Below are 18903 nucleotides of genomic sequence, written 5' to 3' on the forward strand. Positions count from 1 at the left end.
TTTATAATTTAAGTATATTTGACCCAATGAGATTACAATACACCACCTAAGTCTATGAGAAAATTATTTATAGTGACTTCAAAAAGGGGAGATTTATAAGTTAATAAAATGCTGATGGTTATCATCTATGGCATTTCAGACTATGGTAATTGATCAAAAATTTTTTTTAACTTGTTGAAAAATAGAAGGAAGAAAGTAAAAAGGAAAGCTGAAGTAAAGTAGAAATGAGATCTTTTCTCATATAATCTCTTAGATACCAAGGATCCCTGTATTTGTGATAGGTACAGTAGTATACTCATACTAGAAGCTCAGAAGTTTACATATTTCCCTTTTTTCAAGTTTAAAAGTTAATGAGTAGTGTTTGCGAGAAAGAAGTATCTTATGCCTCATTTTCATTAATGTGGGGGCAGTCAGTGGAAAAATAAATGAGTTTTCCAAAGCCAAATAGTAAATCATTGAAAGCCTAGAGTTTTGAAATCAGGTTTTCTATTGACCATAGAAATGAATTAATTCTGTGTGGGTGGAATTTTTTTTCTTATCTCAAATTCTCTATCTTATGGCAATTTCCTTAGCCTTCTTTCTACTGTATTTGTGTTATGTCTCACTTCCACATCATTTGGCTGTGTCAAAAGAATACTCTTCTCAATACCACTTGAGACTTCACCTCTCTCAAGATGGATCACAGTTATGATTAGTGACTCTAATGATGTTAGAAATTCAAATGTGACTTGTTAGAGGTAAAAAGATCTTCCAGAACTGATCTTCAAGATCTAGAACTGATCTTCAAGACAACAAAAACACCAAAAAATTAGAATGTAGTTTTCCAGAGATTTATATCACCTGCGGTAGACAGAGGAAAAAAACTAAAAAACCAACAGAAACAAAGCAAACAAGAGGGAAAAAATGTATATTATACCTAAAGATGTTCTATTAAAAATGAGGTCTGTAAACATTCTCAATCACATATCTCTATTACCAAACATAATTATAAATTACAATTATTTAAATGTAATGTCTTAACATATAAAACACAAAGAACAATCCACAAGAACAAAAAAAAAGATGTACTGAAATATATATTGATTTTTTTTAAAAAAGATTTATTTATTTGAGGGAGGGAGGGGCAAAAGGAGAGAGGAAATCCTAAGCAGATGCCTTGCTGAGCACAGAGCCCAAGGTGAGGTCTGATCTCATGACTCTGAGATCATGACCCCCACTGAAACCGAGAGCTGGATGCCCTACCAACTGGGCCATTTGGGTGCCCCTATGTATTGATAATTTAAATAAGTTTTAGTGAGAGTTTTGTGATGGAAAATGTTGCATTACCTTGAAAATCATGGTTTAATACCTGGTCATAGAAAGATTCAAATTTAAGATCAGTTTATTCCCATACTTGGCTGTAAGGGCTATAAAAGCTAAAATAGATACCACAAAAAGATATGGAAGAAATACAAAGTTGTCTTCATGTGCTCAATTACGACACTCAAATTTCAACTCCAACCAATAGTTATACTAAGGTTGTAATTTAGGCTTTTTCTCTAATAATTTTCTGACTTTCCTATCAATCAGTTTTCCCTGAAAGTTTTTTTTCTTTAACGTTTAACAAACAGCCTCTCAATCCACTGAAATGATATTTGGAAGATTTTCGATCATGTTAGAAGATGATGTTAGTAAGATGATATGCTTACATCATTTTTTAAAGTTTTTGTTTGTAATAGCTTGAGACATAATTTATATTCCATGAAAATATAGCCATTATAAGCATACAATGTGATGATTTTTAATAAATGTGTAATTGTGCAATCATTACCACCCTTCAGTTCTAGAATATTTCCATCATCTGAAAATGTTCTATCATATTCACTTACATTCAATCTTCACATCCCAGCTCAAAGCAATCACTAATTTGCTTTTTGTCTATTTTTTTGTTTTTTTGGAAGTGTCATACAAATGGTATTATATAACATGTGGTCTTGGGGCACCTGGGTGCCTCAATCAGTTAAGCATCCCACTTTCAGTTTTGGCTCAGGTCATGATCTCAGGGTCGTGAGATCGAGCCCCTCATCAAGCTGGGTACACAACACGTGGAGTCTGCTTGAGATTCTTTAGCCTCCTCCGTCTCCCTGCGTTCCTCCCTCCACTCAACCTCTGTCTCTAAAATAAGTAAATAATTTTTACCACATTTTATCTAATAATTACTTGACAGACATTTTGATTATTTTGTTTTTTCCAACTATGAATAATACTGATATTATTGATATAAACATCTTTGTGTAGACATGTGTTTTTATTTCTTGCTGAGTCATATGGTAAGTTCATACTTATATTTTAAAAAAAAACTGTCCAGTGGTTTTCCAGAGTGGAAACCAGCAACTTACAATAGTTCCAGTTTTCCACATCCTCATCATCACTTGGTATTATTAATCTTTTGCCTATACCCATGGTAGTGGTTATATAGTTGTATTGTGGTTTTAATGTCCATTTCCTTTATGATTAATCATGTCGAGTATCTTCTTCTATTATGATTAGCCATTTATATAACATTTTGGTGAAATGTCTATCCAAATATTTTGCACATGGGCACATATTGCATGGACCACTGGGTATGGTGCATAAACAATGAATTTTGGAATACTGAAAAAATAAAATAAAATAAAATTTATTTTGCACATTTTTAAATTGAGTTGCTTGCCTTCTTACTTTTCATGTTTAGAAATTCAATATATATTCTCTATATAAGTCCTTTATCAGACTATGATTGGGAAATATTTTTCCCCAGACACCTGGCTGGCTCAGCGGGAAGATGTAGGACTCCTGTTCTCAGGGTCAAGAGTTTGAGGCCTACATTGGGCATAGAGATTTAAAAAAAAAAAAAAAACACTTAAAGAAAAAAGAAAATATTCTTTCCCAATCTATGGCTTATATTCTCATTTTCTTGTGTTTTGAAAGACAAAAGTTTTATTTAAAAAAATTTATTTTTATTAAGTACAATTTATCAATTTCTTCTTTTATGGATCATGATGTGGTATCATATCCAAGATATCTTTGCCTAAAGCAAAGTCACAGAAATCTTGTATTATGTTTTATTCCAGAAGTCTAATAATTTTATTTTTTTAAGATTTTATTTTTAGATAATCTCTACACCCAACATAGGGTTTGAACCCATGACTCAGATATCAAGAGTCGCAGCCCTGCCAAATGAGCTAGCCAGGTGCCCCCTAGGTCTTATAATTTTAGTTCTTAGGTCTATGATGCAAACTGAGTTAATTTTTCTGTGTGCTGTAAGGTAAGAGTAAAAGCTCATGATTTTCATATGGATAATCAGTGCACTTCATGAAGAGACTCCTCTTTCCCCACTGAACTACCTTGGCATCTTTGTTGGAATTCAGTTGACCATAAATGTTAAGGACTTGCTTCTGCACTCTCTATTCTGTGTCATTGATCTACATGGCTATCATTATGCCAATACTATATTCTGTTACTGTGACTTTTTAATAAATTTTTAAATTGGATATTGCAATTCTTCCTACTCTGTTGGGTTTCTTTGGAGGAAGCTGTTATTCTTGTTTCCATGTATGTGCATTTTTTTTTTTAATTTATTTGACAGACAGATCACAAGTAGGCAGAGAGGCAGGTAGAGAGAGAGACAGGAGGAGGAGGCAGGCTCCCTGCCGAGCAGAGAGCCCGATGCGGGACTCAATCCCAGGACCCTGAGATCATGACCTGAGCCGGAGGCAGAGGCTTTAACCACTGAGCCACCCAGGCGCCCCCATGTATGTGCATTTTTTAAAGGATTTTATTTACTTATTTCAGAGAGAGAGCACAAGCAGGGGGAGCAGCAGAGGGAGAGAAAGAAGCAGACTACCCGCTGATCAGAGAGCCCCATGCGGAGCTGGATCCCAGGACTCTCGGATCATGACCTGAGCTGAAGGCAGACACTTAACCCACTGAGCCACCCAGGCACCCCTATATGTGCATTTTAACACTGACTTATCAATTTCTATATAAAGCATTTGCTGGGATTTTGATAGGGATCACATTGAATCTATAGGTCAGAGATCTTATACTTTTCTAAAATATATTCCTCAGTATATGTTTGTTTTTATGTTATTATAAATGGAATTGTTTCCTCAAGTTTACTTTCAAATTGCTAATTCCTAGCATATGAAAATACAACTCTTTTTTATGTACTGATCATATATATCTTGTGACCTTGTTAAATTCATTTATTACTTCTAGTGTTACTTTTGTTGAATTTTCTTCAGAATTTTCTATGTATATGATCATGTTATCTGTAAATAAAGGTAGCTTTAAATTTCCCATTCCAATTTATATGCCTTTATTTTTCTTTCCTTATTACAATGGCTAAAGCCTTTAGAACAATGTTGAATAAAAATTATAAGAGTGGATATCATTTCATTCTCAATCTTAAGCGAAAATATTCAGTCTTTTACCACAAATGTGATGACAGCTATAGGTTTTTCATAGATGCACTCTATCACATCAAGGAAGTGCCCTTCTGTTGCTAGTTTGTTGGACATCTATATCATGAATGGGTTGTTCTATCTTGTCAATTGCCTTTTCTTCATCTATTTTTATCATTTTTTTCCTTATTTTTAAAAGCTATTAAATGACAGAAAAATTTGGCATTTCTTGCCTTGTGGTTCCTGACAAGATAATGTACCAGCAGGTGCTGTTGACTTATGGTCCTAGTCCAACTTGAGATGCACAGAAGTTGTAACCAGCTGTGTGGAAACCCTGTGGTAAGAGTTAGCTGACCTGGTGTGTAAAGGAAACAGGGGTCCAGGAATGAGAAGGGCTGGGTGCCATGGTTGGAAGATCGGATATAACGAGAACTCTTGTATGTGATTTATATTCTCTCCCCTACTGTTCTAATCAGCTCATTGCCATCTTTATGAAGCAAGCAGATAGTTCTGGAGTTAAGAAACTAATGAAGTCATATTTTCACAGAATTTATTTAAGGAAGATAACTTCAAATCTATACCTTATACAACAGTTTGGTGTGGTGATCATTTGATATCCTAGGGTTGGAACTGAGTCTAGAACTACTTTACAAATGGAAATTGTTGATTTTCCAAGTGTCCCGCATCTGTCCGACAGCCTTCTTTTGCTTTAGGCTTCACTCTAAGCTAGAAACTAAATGGATTTCATCAGTAATTAGTACACTTTCAACATAGATCCATTTATGAAGACTGTCATCTTAATTTTTGACAGATCATTTTTGCTTGATATGGAATTCTTGATCTATAGGTTTTTTCTTTCAGAACTTCAAATCTATTCTTCCATTTCTCTCTGGCTTCTTCTGTTTCTGATGATAAGTCAGCTATTAATTTTACTGTGGTTTCCTTGAACATAACGAGTTGTTATTCTCTTGTTGCTTCAAAATTTTCTTGTCTTTGTTTTTTAGCAATCTGATGATGATATATCTAGTTTTGATTCTTATGTTTAGTCTACTCAGGATTTGCTGGGTTTCATTGATCTGTAGATTAATTTTTTTATAAAATTGGGGAAGTTTTTGGTTGCTGCTTCTTGAAATATTTTTTATATACTCTTCTATCCCTCCTTTCTTTCTTGTACTCCCAGCTGCTCCACAAAGTTTCTGAAACTCTGTTCATTTTTCTTCAAACTTTTTTTCTCTCTGTTACTCAGAGTGGGTAGTTTCCATTTCTTTTTTATATTTTCTATTTCTTTATTGAGGGTCCCTATTTGTTGAATCATTTTACCTTTAAGTTTTTAAATGAATTTATAGTAGCTCGTTTGGATTAGTTGCCTACAAAATCCAACAGGTGGGCTCCTCAGCATGTCCACTGGCTACCTATTTTTCTGAGTTTGGGTTATTCTTCCCTGTTTTGTTTTGTTCTTTGCATGTCTCAAAATTTTTTGTTGAAAACTCTATTATTTTAGCTAAATATTATAGCAATATTGGATCAATTCTGGTTTTCCTCTTGAAAGATTTTCTTTAAATTGCTGGAAATTAGATCTCAGAATCTGTTTCCACTGAGCTGTGTGGTCACTGATATCTCTGACAAATTTTCCTATCTCATTTTTATTTTTTAGCCCTGTTTCTAAAAATTAGTATACATGTACAAAATAAATATAAATTCTAATTTTTTCCTTCTACATTAGTAGCATGGCAAATGATTCTACTTTAAAAAACCAATCATATTGCTAATCTTCTCAAAGTTCTTCTCTTGTTCCCAATTTCACGGGAGGGGAACTGAGTTGAAGAATATAAGGCTTTGAGGTTGGGGAGTGGGGAGTAATAGACACCACACTAAATAAAGTTCTTTTAAATGAGACTGGCAATATTTGGAACTAAAAAACTACATCATTTTTTATAGTTTGTTTGTTAGACAGTTTTAGACTGTTATTCTTCATAGTACAATAAGACGGTCATAATACATGTTCTGGTTTGTTGTCAGATATTTGCACAATATTGTAATGAAATCTTTTTATTGTAAGAAACAGAGACTCACTAAATGCAAACCGGGAAAATAAAGTATTGGGGTGACTATGAGAAACAGAAAGTTCATGGAATACTAAAAAAATACTATCATTATATATCATTATAAATATATCATTATAAAAAATATATCATTATAAAAAATACTAAAAAATGAATACTAAAAAATTCTGGCTTTGTGGGGAGAATAGGAGCCCTGAAAACATCAGGGCCAATACAGCAGTTCTCTCTAGCTCACTTGTTCTCTCAATTCCAAATTTCCAGGAAATGAATCTGATTGGTATTGTTATAGGCTATGGCCAATGGTCTGCAATGAACTGATTACATTTGAATCAGTTCTCTCTGGCTGATAACATGGCCAGATGCTAGGTCAGGAAGCTTGCAGAGCTGCATACTTCAGTGGCTGTGGATATAGGTACTTAGAAATATGTCTATTACACTTACCAGGTGTTTGATGCCTTCGTGATTTTATAAAGTTGTTACATTCTCACGACTCTACTGTGTTCCAAAAAACAGAGCAACCTGGATACTTTGGGTGGAAAAAAATGTAGGTAACTCTTATTTAATCTGCTTGACAAGGCTGAGTTTCAACTGCTTTTCCCAATACATAGAATTTTAGCTCTCAATGTGGTAACTTCACCCCAAAGCACATGCAGCCAGTCCTTCTCACACAGTCCCTCCCTCACAGAGGGGCAGAGATAGGTCCTCTTAGCAATAAGATTTAAAGCTTTTCTCCCTTGGGAGGCTGCACGGCAGAAACCTCCCCTCTGCTCTGTAATATGTTATCTCCCCTCTCTACATTGAACCTCTAGTCCCATCTTTTTGTAAGTACCTCCCTACATTACTGATTCTACGTTTTCATTGTTAGAAGTCAAATTCTTCCAAGGACTGAAAAAAAGGATTAATGAATGTTGGCTTTTCTTGCTGTGGGAGATACTTTAGTAGTCCAAGGCACTATGGAGGATACAGTCATAACTATTACATGTATCCTATCTTCTAGGAGAGGAGGCTTACACATAACTAACTATACCATGGGGTAGAGAGTGACACAATAAAATACTAAGGCAGAAATCACCTTCTCCAGAGGTGCGAGTAAGGTGGGGGGAAATTTTCGGAAAGGCTTTAGAGGTACCAATTGGGCTGGGCCTCTAAGGGCAGGGGAGGATTTGCATAGTCAGAGAATAGTCTGGAGGTGGGACACAGTCAATTCTGAAATCCTGAGCAGAATTATTATTAAGCTTTAGCAGCCATTCTCAGGACCAGTTTACTTCACTGCTCTCTTTCCTTCATTTGCCACCTGCCTCTGTTTTAACATTCCTTTTAAAAACAAACAAAAAAAGCAACTATCAATTAGTGTGTTTTTTGGAATTCTTGTATTTACTTCTTCCACCTTCTCCATAGGCTTCCAAGAATGAGAAAGGAGCCAGTGTTTCTGCTCTCCCCCTTTCCCTTGCTGCCTCTGCTATTATTTTTCAGGAATACTAATCATGATGAGCTAATATGAAAATAACAAACATTGGAAAGTTACAAAGTTTTCATAATCATGAAAGGTTCTGACTGACTTCTTCCTGAGATGGTAACTGAAAAAAAAAATCCTTTTGATTTCTGCAATTTACTTTTTTTCTTGAAGGTGGTGCTCACCAAAACCTCTTCAGTCTTTAGAACTTTGCCCTAGGTCCCACATTCAGTCAGGCTCAGCAGAGACCCCTCTTCCCACACTTCTTCCCAGTAGTAAGAACCACCTACCTAGGTGGTTTGGCTAGCAGGTTAAATGCTTCGTCTTCTCAAGTTGTTCATTTAATAATTAATGTCCATTAATATGGAACCTCTAAGTGAGAGACAATGGTTTCTACCCTTCACTGGAAATCTGGAATTAAGGAACTGCAACTTGCAAGTATAAGGCCCTTTTGTAGGAGAGAAACTTACTGACAAAATGAGTTAGGATTTTGAGAAGAAAGTGCAAAACCTTCAGAATCTTTTCAGTTGTATTCAAGGGCCAGGATATTGAAGGTTAAAAAATAAAAGCCTTAAGAAATTCCCTTCAGGGGCGCCTGGTTGGCTCAGTGGGCTAAAGCCTCTGCTTTCAGCTTAGGTCATGATCCCAGGGTCTTGGACTCGAGCCCCGCTTCGGGTTCTCCGCTCAGCGGGAAGCCTGCTTCCTCCTCTCTCTCTCTCTGACTGCCTCTCTGCCTACTTATGATCTCTGTCAAATAAATAAATAAAATCTTAAAAAAAAAAAAAAAGAAAAAAAGTCCCTTCAGACTGTTTTTTTGGTGAGAAGAAAAGCCAAAAGATGGAGAGGGAGGTAGGCTGAAGAAGAGTGGTTTCACAAATGGTCAGGTATGTTGTAAGGTGTAGGGAAGAAAAATTTTTGGAGGAGAAAATAACATATTATCTAAGGGAGAAATTATGATCAATAGAGGATAATCCTGGGGGGACAAGATGGTCCATGTTTGGGAGTAGAAATGGATAATGAGTCTAGAACAGAAGAGGGGCACTCCTTCTCAGTCAGGACTAAAGTAAGTGATTAGGTGTAAAAATTGAGATGGGGTTTAGGAGAGTTAAAGAGAGAAACCTCATGATGGATCCTCAGTTTATAGAACTGGAAGAAGACAAAGTACAGTGGGGACTTGAGGAGAGCAGAAATGGGACAGGTTCGGAGAAGTGCCTTGGATAATGTCCCTGCTTAAGTGTTCTGTTTAACCAATCTCCTGATGAAGAAAGGAATTTAGAGAATCGGTGAAGACCCAGCCAAGACTCGATAGCATAGACTTTCACTGGAACAAAGTGATTTCTTAGCCTTATCCAGCAAAGCATGGTAGTACAGGAGCAAGTTCAAAAGAAAATTTTCAACTGCGAATAAGAATTACAAAAAATAACTAATAATAATAATAATAATGTCAAATGGCAACATCTTAAGGGACTTTATTCACAGATTTTAGTGATATTTTAATCACTGCAAACATGGAATACAATATCAAAATACTCATCACATGTGATCTGAGAAAAATACAAAAAGAAAAGATTACTGGAGTAAAAAAAATTAATTCTTGTTTTCTTCTTTCTACGCTAGCCTAAGGCAAGAATAAAGGAAACATCAGTGTAATTCTTTCCATTAGACACATCTTCTATTCATTATTATTAGATATTTTTTAAAACCAGGGGCGCCTGGGTGGCTCAGTGGGTTACAGCCTCTGCCTTCGGCTCAGGTCATGATCCCAGGGTCCTGGGATCGAGCCCCACATCGGGCTCTCTGCTCAGCAGGGAGCCTGCTTCCCCTCCTCTCTCTCTGCCTGACTCTCTGCCTACTTGTGATCTCTGTCAATTAAATAAATAAAATCTTAAAAAAAAAAACCAAATCATTGGTATCTTCTTAGTACATTAAAAATAAGTCATACAATTTGCATTTTATTTTTTCTATTCTCCAAAAACAAACACTCATACAAAAGCCAGAAATGAAAAGGATGATGTGTAAACTTCCACGATAGCAAGGCATGAGACGAGCACACACTATCGTCCCTGCTGATTCCTTGTCCATTTTAGAAATATTTAGGGGAACATTCATATGTTCAACTGTTTTGTTCCACAGATCAACCCTGCACAGGATTACCAACTAGGTTTAAATTTTACTACAAATTTTAAGAGATGTTTCTCCAATCAAGGCACCATATTAAGTCGTATCTATTTATGTAATATTCCAATTATAGTAAGATAAAAACTAATAGCAAAGCATATTATTCAACTTAAAATTCCATACAGTAGTTAGACCTATGTAGCTTGCACACATAGTCATCTGTTTCTCTCAATAGATATTTGTAATTTCCAAAATCCTGTTAGCTTTTTCACAAAATATGGTCCCTCTAGGGGGGTAACATAAACATTGCTTTCTTACGTCTTACTAACATGGCAAAATCACCAAAAGAATGTCAGTGGCTACATGATAGAGCTATAAAATGCTTAAAAGCGTAATATTTTCATGAAGACCCACTTGAATAGCCAGTATCTAAATATCAAAGTTATTTACAAAAAAGTTGGTATTGACAAACAAGCACAAAGTGAGTAAAGGAAAGCAAAGAACTTATTATGAAAGTTCAAGATTTTTCTGTGTACTAACTGCATGTCTCAGTTCATTTCTTTATCAAATTTGAGGTAAACTGGAAAATACCCAGAAAACAACACCTCTCAACTGTAAATTATTCTCTTTACTCTGTGAGATCACCAGAAGGCATGAAGAATCAACTTTGTCACCTGTCTTTCCTCACTCTGAAAACTCTTAGGGGAAAGAGCGTGCACCTGCCAAGCTCACAGTGCATAATGTACACACAGGTGGGTCTTTAATAAAAATCCTTCAATGGCGAGATTAGAGGTTTGCTTGGAGAACAGAGAACACATCATCTTACGTGATGACTCAATGACAACCAACATAATATACGTCAGCCTGTTTCCTTACCAAAATATCATTCAAAGGAAATATTCTTTGAGTCTCCTTTAGGTAAGTCTGTTAAGTGTTTAGACCCAACATTTTGAGGCAAGATCCGCCCCAGGGAAAGGGGAGTGGTTGAACGAAAAACAAGTAGAATTCAGGTGGATTAGCGACGTCAGGAAGCAGCAAATTAAGGGATGGCGTGCAAACTCACCTGGAGTAGCAGAAGCTGCACACATGTCAAAGGTCAAAGGGCAACGTCTCAGGGGCTCCCCGTCGCAGGAAAAGCGAAATGCCCACTCCTAGACTCTCATGGATTCCAGGTGAGATGAGGGACAAACCCTACCATGCACAGCTGGGGTTGGCAGGAAGCCAAAGTACAAGCTGCCTCAGGTTCCAATGCCAGCATGCAGAAATCCCCATGTACCTCTTCCCTACAGCCCCTCCCGCTCCCAAAGCCTGAGACACCTTCAGCCTCACTCCCCACCTTCTTCAGGCCCTCTCGCTCTTAACAGCATCGGTCTCTATGGCGACCTGAAACCGCAGTTCGCATTGGCCGGTTCAATATGAGGGCCGGGCCAATGGGGAGGGCCAGCCTTCTCCTTCCGACCAATGGGGTTGGCGGGGAGCAGGTCCGGAGACGGCGGCGTGCTGACGTTCCCGGGAGCCCGGGGCTGGCTGGGCAGGCGGGCTGGCGGCTGGGCGGGCGGCGGCGGCGGCCTCTGGGCAGTAGAGGGGGCTCCGGGGCTGAGTCCGTGTCGACGCCTGCCGCCGAGGCGGCACCATGGGCACCGGGTAGAGGGGCAAGTTGGCCACCGCCGCCGTCAGGGGTGGTGGGAGAGCCGCTTCGGGGGAGGGGGCGGGTGGGGGAGGGAGGGGCGGGCAGCCGCTTGGCCGCGGCACTTTTTTAATTTTTTCGGGTGCCGCAGCGGCGACCCCTCGGCGCAGATGTCCCTGATTCTCCGAGCGACGACGGGCGCAGCCTAACCTGGAAAGTAAGTGTGCGAGCTCGCGGGAGGGCACGAGGACTCCTGCCCCCGAGACCCCCGGCCCTCGCCCCCTCGTGCCCGAGCCCGGACCTGCCCGTGAGGGGCGGGCGGGGGGACGGGCGCCTCCCTCCCGTTACTCCTTCCCCACCGCCTCGCGGCCGCCTCGGCTTTCCTGCCCCGCCTCGTGTTCCTGCCCGCACTCGCCTGCCTGCTCCCCTCCCCCCGGCAGGCGCACAAGTTTCACCCTCCATTTGCTTTTCCCGGCTATATACTCTCCTGGGTCTCCCTTGCACGCCGCGCAGGACCCTCCCCACGTTGGCATTTTCGGATCCAGAGCCCCCGGCCCCGAACTTCAGCGCCACGCCGAACCCTCCCGGACGTCTGCCCCTAGGCTCCCCCGCTCTTGTCCGCCTGGCACGCCGCCCCGCGCCCCCAACACCGTGGGGTTCCCGCCTTCCCCAGCCCTCGGGGCGGTCTGTCCGTCCCTCCAGCCCCAGATCCTGCATCCTGGCCCCCTCTTTCCTCCCACGCCCCGGCTCCCTGCGTGGTCTCGCGTTTGCCCTCGGAGTCCCGCGCTCCTGCAGGTCCTGCCCACCCCGCTCCGGCCAGCGCGCCCCTAGCTCTTCACGGCGTATCCTCACGCTCCACCCCTCCGAGTTCCCGAGCCCGGAGCTTCCCCGGCTGCCCTCCTCCGCCGCCGCTTTCCCCTCACCCTGCCAGGAGTTGAAGCGAGCTGCGGCACCCCCCCCCCGCGCCACCCCCAGGCGGTTCTGGTGTCCCTGCCCACCGCTCGGGCTGCCTAGCCCTCTCCCTTTTACGCCTACCCGGGAAGCAAGGGGTTGAGCGGCGGGGCCGGGATTTGGCTGCGTGTTGGCTGAGTGCGACAAACAGCGAGCGCGGGCAGTGGAGGCGCCGCGGCGGCCGTGGCCACTCGGGGCGCAGCAGTAGGCAGGTGTGTGTGTCCGGGGGGGGGGGGACGCGCGCCGCGGGCTCCTCGGCTGGCGATAGATTGTGCAGGAATGCGAGGAATGCACCAGGGGCATAGTCCACACGGCCCGTCGCGGCTGCACTAGCACCTTCCCGGCCCAGCTCTCGCCACGCAGCCAGAGGTCACCGGAGCATCTTCGGAGCTGGTGAGCCTAGCTCCACTCCTCTTCTCCCCTTAACCTCTCTCCATGCGGCAGAGAGGGCGCGGAGGGGAAGCGCGGCAGTTCTCGGGCTTTAGCTAGCCGTTAGCCTGGGTTTTGCTGCATTGGTCTGAGGGACCGTGAATTTGAGGCGGATGGTGGTGGAGCCAAGGTTATTGATCGTTGCACAAGGTTCTTGGCAAGTTTGGTTTGCAGGGTTTGAATAGTGCCTGGTTTTTACGAGGGTTTTCTGAAAACCTGCAGGAAAGGTGCCCAAGGTTCTTAGAGTAATGAGCTTGCAGCCAACGCATTTTAGCTCTATCAAAAATGTCTGTTAATGCTCACGGATAGGGATGTACAGCAAGAGAGAACTTGAATGCATCACTTTGCTGTCATAAGAATTGTAATTTTTTTCTCGTCATGCTGGGTTGTGTTTAGACCTCTTATAATACATAATGAATAGAAACAGAGAAGCAGTGTTTGGTCAGCGATGGGACAGATAGAACTGTCTGGTACAGTTAAATTCGGGGCGTGTCAGTTACCACTGGAAGTAACACAGGGACAACGCAATCATGTATATTTAGAGATGCGATTTATTAGTTGAGGTCGCAGTTCTTTTTGTTACTAAGTTTGACTGAAAAAAATAAATACAGTCTTCCAACTTTTAAAGAATAGTAATTATACAATCAGTAATGGTTCACATACATTTTTGGTCAAATTTTATTTTCTTTAATGCAGAAAAACAAATTTTTGACAGACGGTGCTTTTCTAGAATTGGGCTTACATTATTTTATTTTAAAAGGGGAAGTAGAAGACTGCTTTTCTCTTTGAATACAATATATTGATACAGAAGTATCTTCTGGTGCCTGTGAAGCACTTATGGAAATGGTAACATAAAAATGAGAACAACTGATGTCGAAAATAAGGTTTCTGGATGTTGTAAAGCATACTGTGTGTGCCTTTGTTTGACACTTTGTTTTGGAGGTTGAGTTTACTATATGCCTCTCCACACTTGGTTATTTTTGTATCAGATTCAGGAAAATAATAAGTTGATGGTCTCAGCTGTCTTCCAATACCTACTTTGTATGGATCAAATGCATTGAAAAGTATAAGATGAGAACCTTTTGGTTAAGGACTCAGCAGAAAGGAAAAATGGAAGAAAAAAGCAAAACAAAACAAAAACTTTGCACTGGGAAAGGTTGTGTCTTCTGCCTGCCAATGACATTGTTTTTCAGGTATATCCTTAATCTGTAGTATTATAATTTACAGGTTTAACTCTGAATTAGAGTTAGTAACATCATATAGGATACTGGGAGGTGTTTATAGATGCCAACAGGAAACTTGTTATGTAACAATATCACATTACAGCAGAGTTTAGCACCTGCTTATTTGATTTGATGTGAAGATTAGAAAGTAAAAGCACATTCAGTTTCTCTGCTACATTAGAAATTGAAATAACTGGTTCAGGTGTATAGATAATGTATATAAATGTGCAGATAATTTTACCTGCTTCAAGTAAAGGTAGGCTTTCACTTAGAAATATATTCTAGTTGTTATAGATATTTGAGGAGAAGTTTCAAAACTAGTAATCATTCACAACCAATAACATAAACTGTGTTTTGACCAAAGTATATTCCCTCACCAACCCCCACTATTATGTAAGGAGAAGGTGCAGCATTTCATGTATTGTATGTTATACTGAAGATCCTAAATTGTGGATCTAGGTGTCCAGTTATCTTAATTTTTATCTATGCTGTTTTTGAAGGGAGATAGTGGAGTGGGGTAGTAGTGATGGAAAGCATAAGAGAAGGTAAGCAGGAAGTAGGAGCAGTTAGTATTCATGGAGGGGGTGGGGGATGTTAATGCTGCATTTATAAGCTGAATAAGCCAAATCTACTTCATCTACTTCTGTAATTCTGATATATTAAGACTTAAAAAAAAAAAACTATTCTCAAACTCAGTTTAATAAAAACTTTAGCAATTGTATGACCTTGAGTATTTGAATTAAGTCTATATTAAGTCAGAACTGCAGTTTTTTTTCTTTTCTATGCAAACTGGGAAAATAAATTTAAAACTTTTGCATTCACTTAATTAAAAAATCCAGTTACTGCCAATTTTAAAATTGAATTATTTCCTTGTTGTTGGCCAAGAATTGATTTAAATAGAGAATTTTCGTATCCTAGATGATGCGAATCACTTGAGAAGTCCAGTCTCACTGGACTGCTTTGAAATATTAAGATATTTTGAGAGTGCTCTCTAATATTCTTTTCCTGTTTCAACCAAGAGGTAAATCTCTAATTTGCTTATTTGTAAAATGGAATCAGAATAATGAAGTAATATTTTCATTATTAACTGGAAGATAAAATAGAGGTTATTGTAGGGTTATTCTAGGGCATAAACATTCATGGAATTGCATGACACTTTGGGAAGTTGCCTTCACGCCTTCAGTGTACTGGGAGATAATGACTTCTTCAATGTGTTAAATGGTTATATAGTGCCTTTCCTGCACTGAAGGGGGAAGAATAATCTGATGCAGAACACCAGTGGACTGATTGTGTTTGGAAAATTAGGTAACTATTTCATGCCCAAACTGTAACTACAAATAGCTCCAGAGTGTGAGAGTGAGGAAGTAAAACTTTAAGCATAACTGGATATAAGGCTTCATAAACTGCCAGTACTCAGGAGGTCAATTTGATGGCCAGCTGTAAGAACCAAAGAGCAATCATTCATATGCTTGCTGGTTTCATTTGAGAAGTTGTATGACTTTCAAATATTGTTTACATTACCACTTTAGTAATTCAGTGGAATTATCTTCATTTTTGGTGGGCTATGTTATCATAACTAAATTGAGGGTTTTTTTCCCCCTACTTATTTATTTATTTTAATAAACATATAATGTATTTTTATCCCCAAGGGTACAGGTCTGTGAATCGCCAGGTTTATACACTTCACGGCACTCACCATAGCACATACCCTCCCCAATGTCCATAACCCCACCCCCCTAAATTGAGGATTTTGTATGATGTTGCTTTTCAGTTTGCTGCAGACATTCTATTTGTCATTGATCTAAGTTGTTTTCTTTCTTTTTTTTTTTTTTTAAGATTTTTTTATTTATTTATTTGACAGAGATCATAAGTAGGCAAAGAGGCAGGCAGAGAGAGGAAGGGAAGCAGGCTCCCTGCTGAGCAGAGAGCCCGATGCCGGGCTAGATCCCAGGACCCTGGGACCATGACCTGAGCTGAAGGCAGAGGCTTTAACCCACTGAGCCACCCAGGTGCCCCTAAGTTGTTTTCTTTTTGTAACTTAGATTTACTTTTATTTGGTACACTGATGTTAGTTACAGTCCTGATCATTTTATTATTCATAGTCTTGATGATATTATAGTTTATTTGACTAATACATAATGATTCACTGCAGATGATAAAAAGTCATTAGAGATTGATTGTAAATTTTTACTACTATAAAATATATAAATTAAAATATGGAAGTGTCTGCATTATTTTAAGTCACGTCATTGTGAAACATTTTTCTTGAACTGACTAATGCCTGCCGATTGGGTAGATGCCAATCCTCATAGGCAGATATGATATCATATAGCCCTCATAAAGTCCAGAACTCGCAAATGGAGGGTTGGGGAGGGAGGGGGCAAGCAAATCAATAACCCTCTTCCTTCAACAGCCAAGGCATATTTGGCTTCTATGATTATTGTCTGTGTTAAATATAAATTTAGTGAGTTGTAAATAAATTTAAATTTTGTAAATTTAGTGAGTTGTAAAGGGAGTTTATTCTATTCTTCCCTAATCTGGATCCCCTCCCTAACCTCCCTTCCCTCCAGCACACACACACCATCACCCAATGCGTATGTCTACTTGGAAAGGCAGAGAAAGCCCCTTTTCAGGGACCACTTGATATAGAAGTTGGTGCTTTGTGTTCCAAGTTCAGTTTAGAGTGGATGTGAGTTTTTGTCATAAAAATGGCATTATATATGAAACTTAAGTAAAATGTGTAGTTGAAGAGGGATTATCAGAGTATTGTGAAGGCTTTGGGGGCCTGGTCTGGAACTTGGAATACTGTTTTTCATAGACACCCACAACTGACTTACAAATTGACTTAAAACACTGGGTAAGTGGTGTTTGAAATTCTGGTCCATTGTAAGCTCTCTCTTAAATTGCAGACATGAGGGGGAGATGAAAAGCACCCTATTCCAGAAATTAGGAGATCTAAATCTATGATGACAAACCATTTAAAACATTTGGGTTTATAGCTTTCTCCTTTTGAAAATGCAGGGTTTGGATTGCATTGATCTAAGATACATTTTAGCTCAAGGTTTCCAAAGCCCCCAGTGTTGTTTTTTTTTGTTTTGTTTTGTTTGTTTTTAAGAAAAGGTTTCCTAAGCATTCGTTTATGTAATGAGTCCTGTTTCTCCTCCTCCTACAAATCATAGCAACAAGATAGTTGGGGTTCTCTTTTGAGACTTTTGAATCTCATGTTCATCTTAAGTTGTTGTTTTTCCTTTTTTTAACAATGTCATTTTGGGAAGTGAGGGGAGGGATCAAAATATACAGTGTTTTCAGGGTCTTGATTGTCTATCCCCACCCCTCATCCAGGATTAACCGTGGTAGTTTAGGCCAGAAAAAGTCCTTGGGCTTTCACGTTGACACTGAGTGAATTCCATAAAAAGTGTCATTAAGGCAGTGAGTGAGGTGTGTGGTTAGTAGCCAGACTGTCATAGTTCTTCTGTTTATTTGCTAGGTATGTGACTTGGTAAACTATATAATCCCTGTGGATCCCATTTTTTTTTTTTTTAAGATTTTATTTATTTATTTGTCAGAGAGAGAGAGAGGGAGAGAGAGTGAGCACAGGCAGACAGAATGGCAGGCAGAGGCAGAGGGAGAAGCAGGTTCCCTGACGAGCAAGGAACCCGATGTGGGACTCGATCCCAGGATGCTGGGATCATGACCTGAGCTGAAGGCAGCTGCTTAACCAGCTGAGCCACCCAGGCGTCCCCTGTGGATCCCATTTTTAAAATGAGATCTCATTTACTCATTTATTCATTTGTAAAACAATGATTAAAAATATCATTTTTATCAGGATTAAATGAGTTAATATATGTGAAGCATTTCAAGCTCTGGGGCAGCTTTTAATACATTTAAATTAATTAAATTCTTCCATTGTGGTACTTAATAATACTTTTTTAAAAAGCTGTATTTATTTATTAGAGAGTGGCAAGTGGGGTGGGGGTGAGGGAGAGGGAGAGAGAGGAACTCGAGCAGACTTCCACTAAGCACAGAGCCTAAGGTGAGACTCCATCCCAGGACCCTAAGATCATGACCTTAAGCCTAAAGGAAGAGTCAACACTCAACCAACTGAGCCACCTAGGTGCCCCCTTAATGATACTTTCTGTAGCTTCTACTGTATACCAGGCAAATTATTGGCTTGCTTTCTTTGATCTTAGTCAACAAGATTATGAATCTAAACATAGTATTTCAGGGAAGAAATAAACTCCTAAAGAGAAATTATGATCTTGATAGTTTGTAAGAGATTGTCCATAAGGAAGAAAATCCAGCAAAATAAATCAAAGAAGGACCTTTTTAAAATAGGGAAGTTAATACTTTTTTTTGTAGGTAGGCAATACATAGAGTCATGTAAAACACTGCTAACCCAACACATGTAAGAGAGTTGATTCAACATTCCTTAATAAACTTATGCTTAAAAGGTAAAGACTGGGGCACCTGGGTGGCTCAGTCATTAAGTGTCTGCCTTTGACTCAGGTCATGGTCCCGGGTTCCAGGAATCCAGCCCTGCATCATGCTCCCTGCTCAGCAGGAAGCCTTCTTCTCCCTCTCCCACTCCCCCTGCTTTTATTCCCTCTCTTGTGGT

At 39.7% G+C, this 18903-nt stretch overlaps 1 protein-coding gene across 3 annotated transcripts in view; it reads left to right on the forward strand.

The window, feature by feature from the left end:
• The first annotated feature begins 11780 nt into the window (after window positions 1–11780).
• The window catches only part of LOC111143594 (plakophilin 4), a 251428-nt gene continuing 244305 nt past the window's right edge, over window positions 11781–18903 (forward strand). For 2 of the 3 annotated variants that reach the window (XM_022497434.1, XM_022497439.1), the window contains exon 1: window positions 11781–11902. The gene's annotated coding sequence lies outside the window, so the exon portion shown is untranslated. The remainder of the gene's footprint in view (window positions 11903–18903) is intronic. The other variant, XM_022497425.1, reaches the window with a different exon arrangement.

The sequence above is a fragment of the Enhydra lutris genome, unplaced genomic scaffold (assembly GCF_002288905.1).
Source record: "Enhydra lutris kenyoni isolate GAN:26980312 unplaced genomic scaffold, ASM228890v2 scaffoldscaffold1, whole genome shotgun sequence".
NCBI classification, from domain to species: domain Eukaryota; kingdom Metazoa; phylum Chordata; class Mammalia; order Carnivora; family Mustelidae; genus Enhydra; species Enhydra lutris.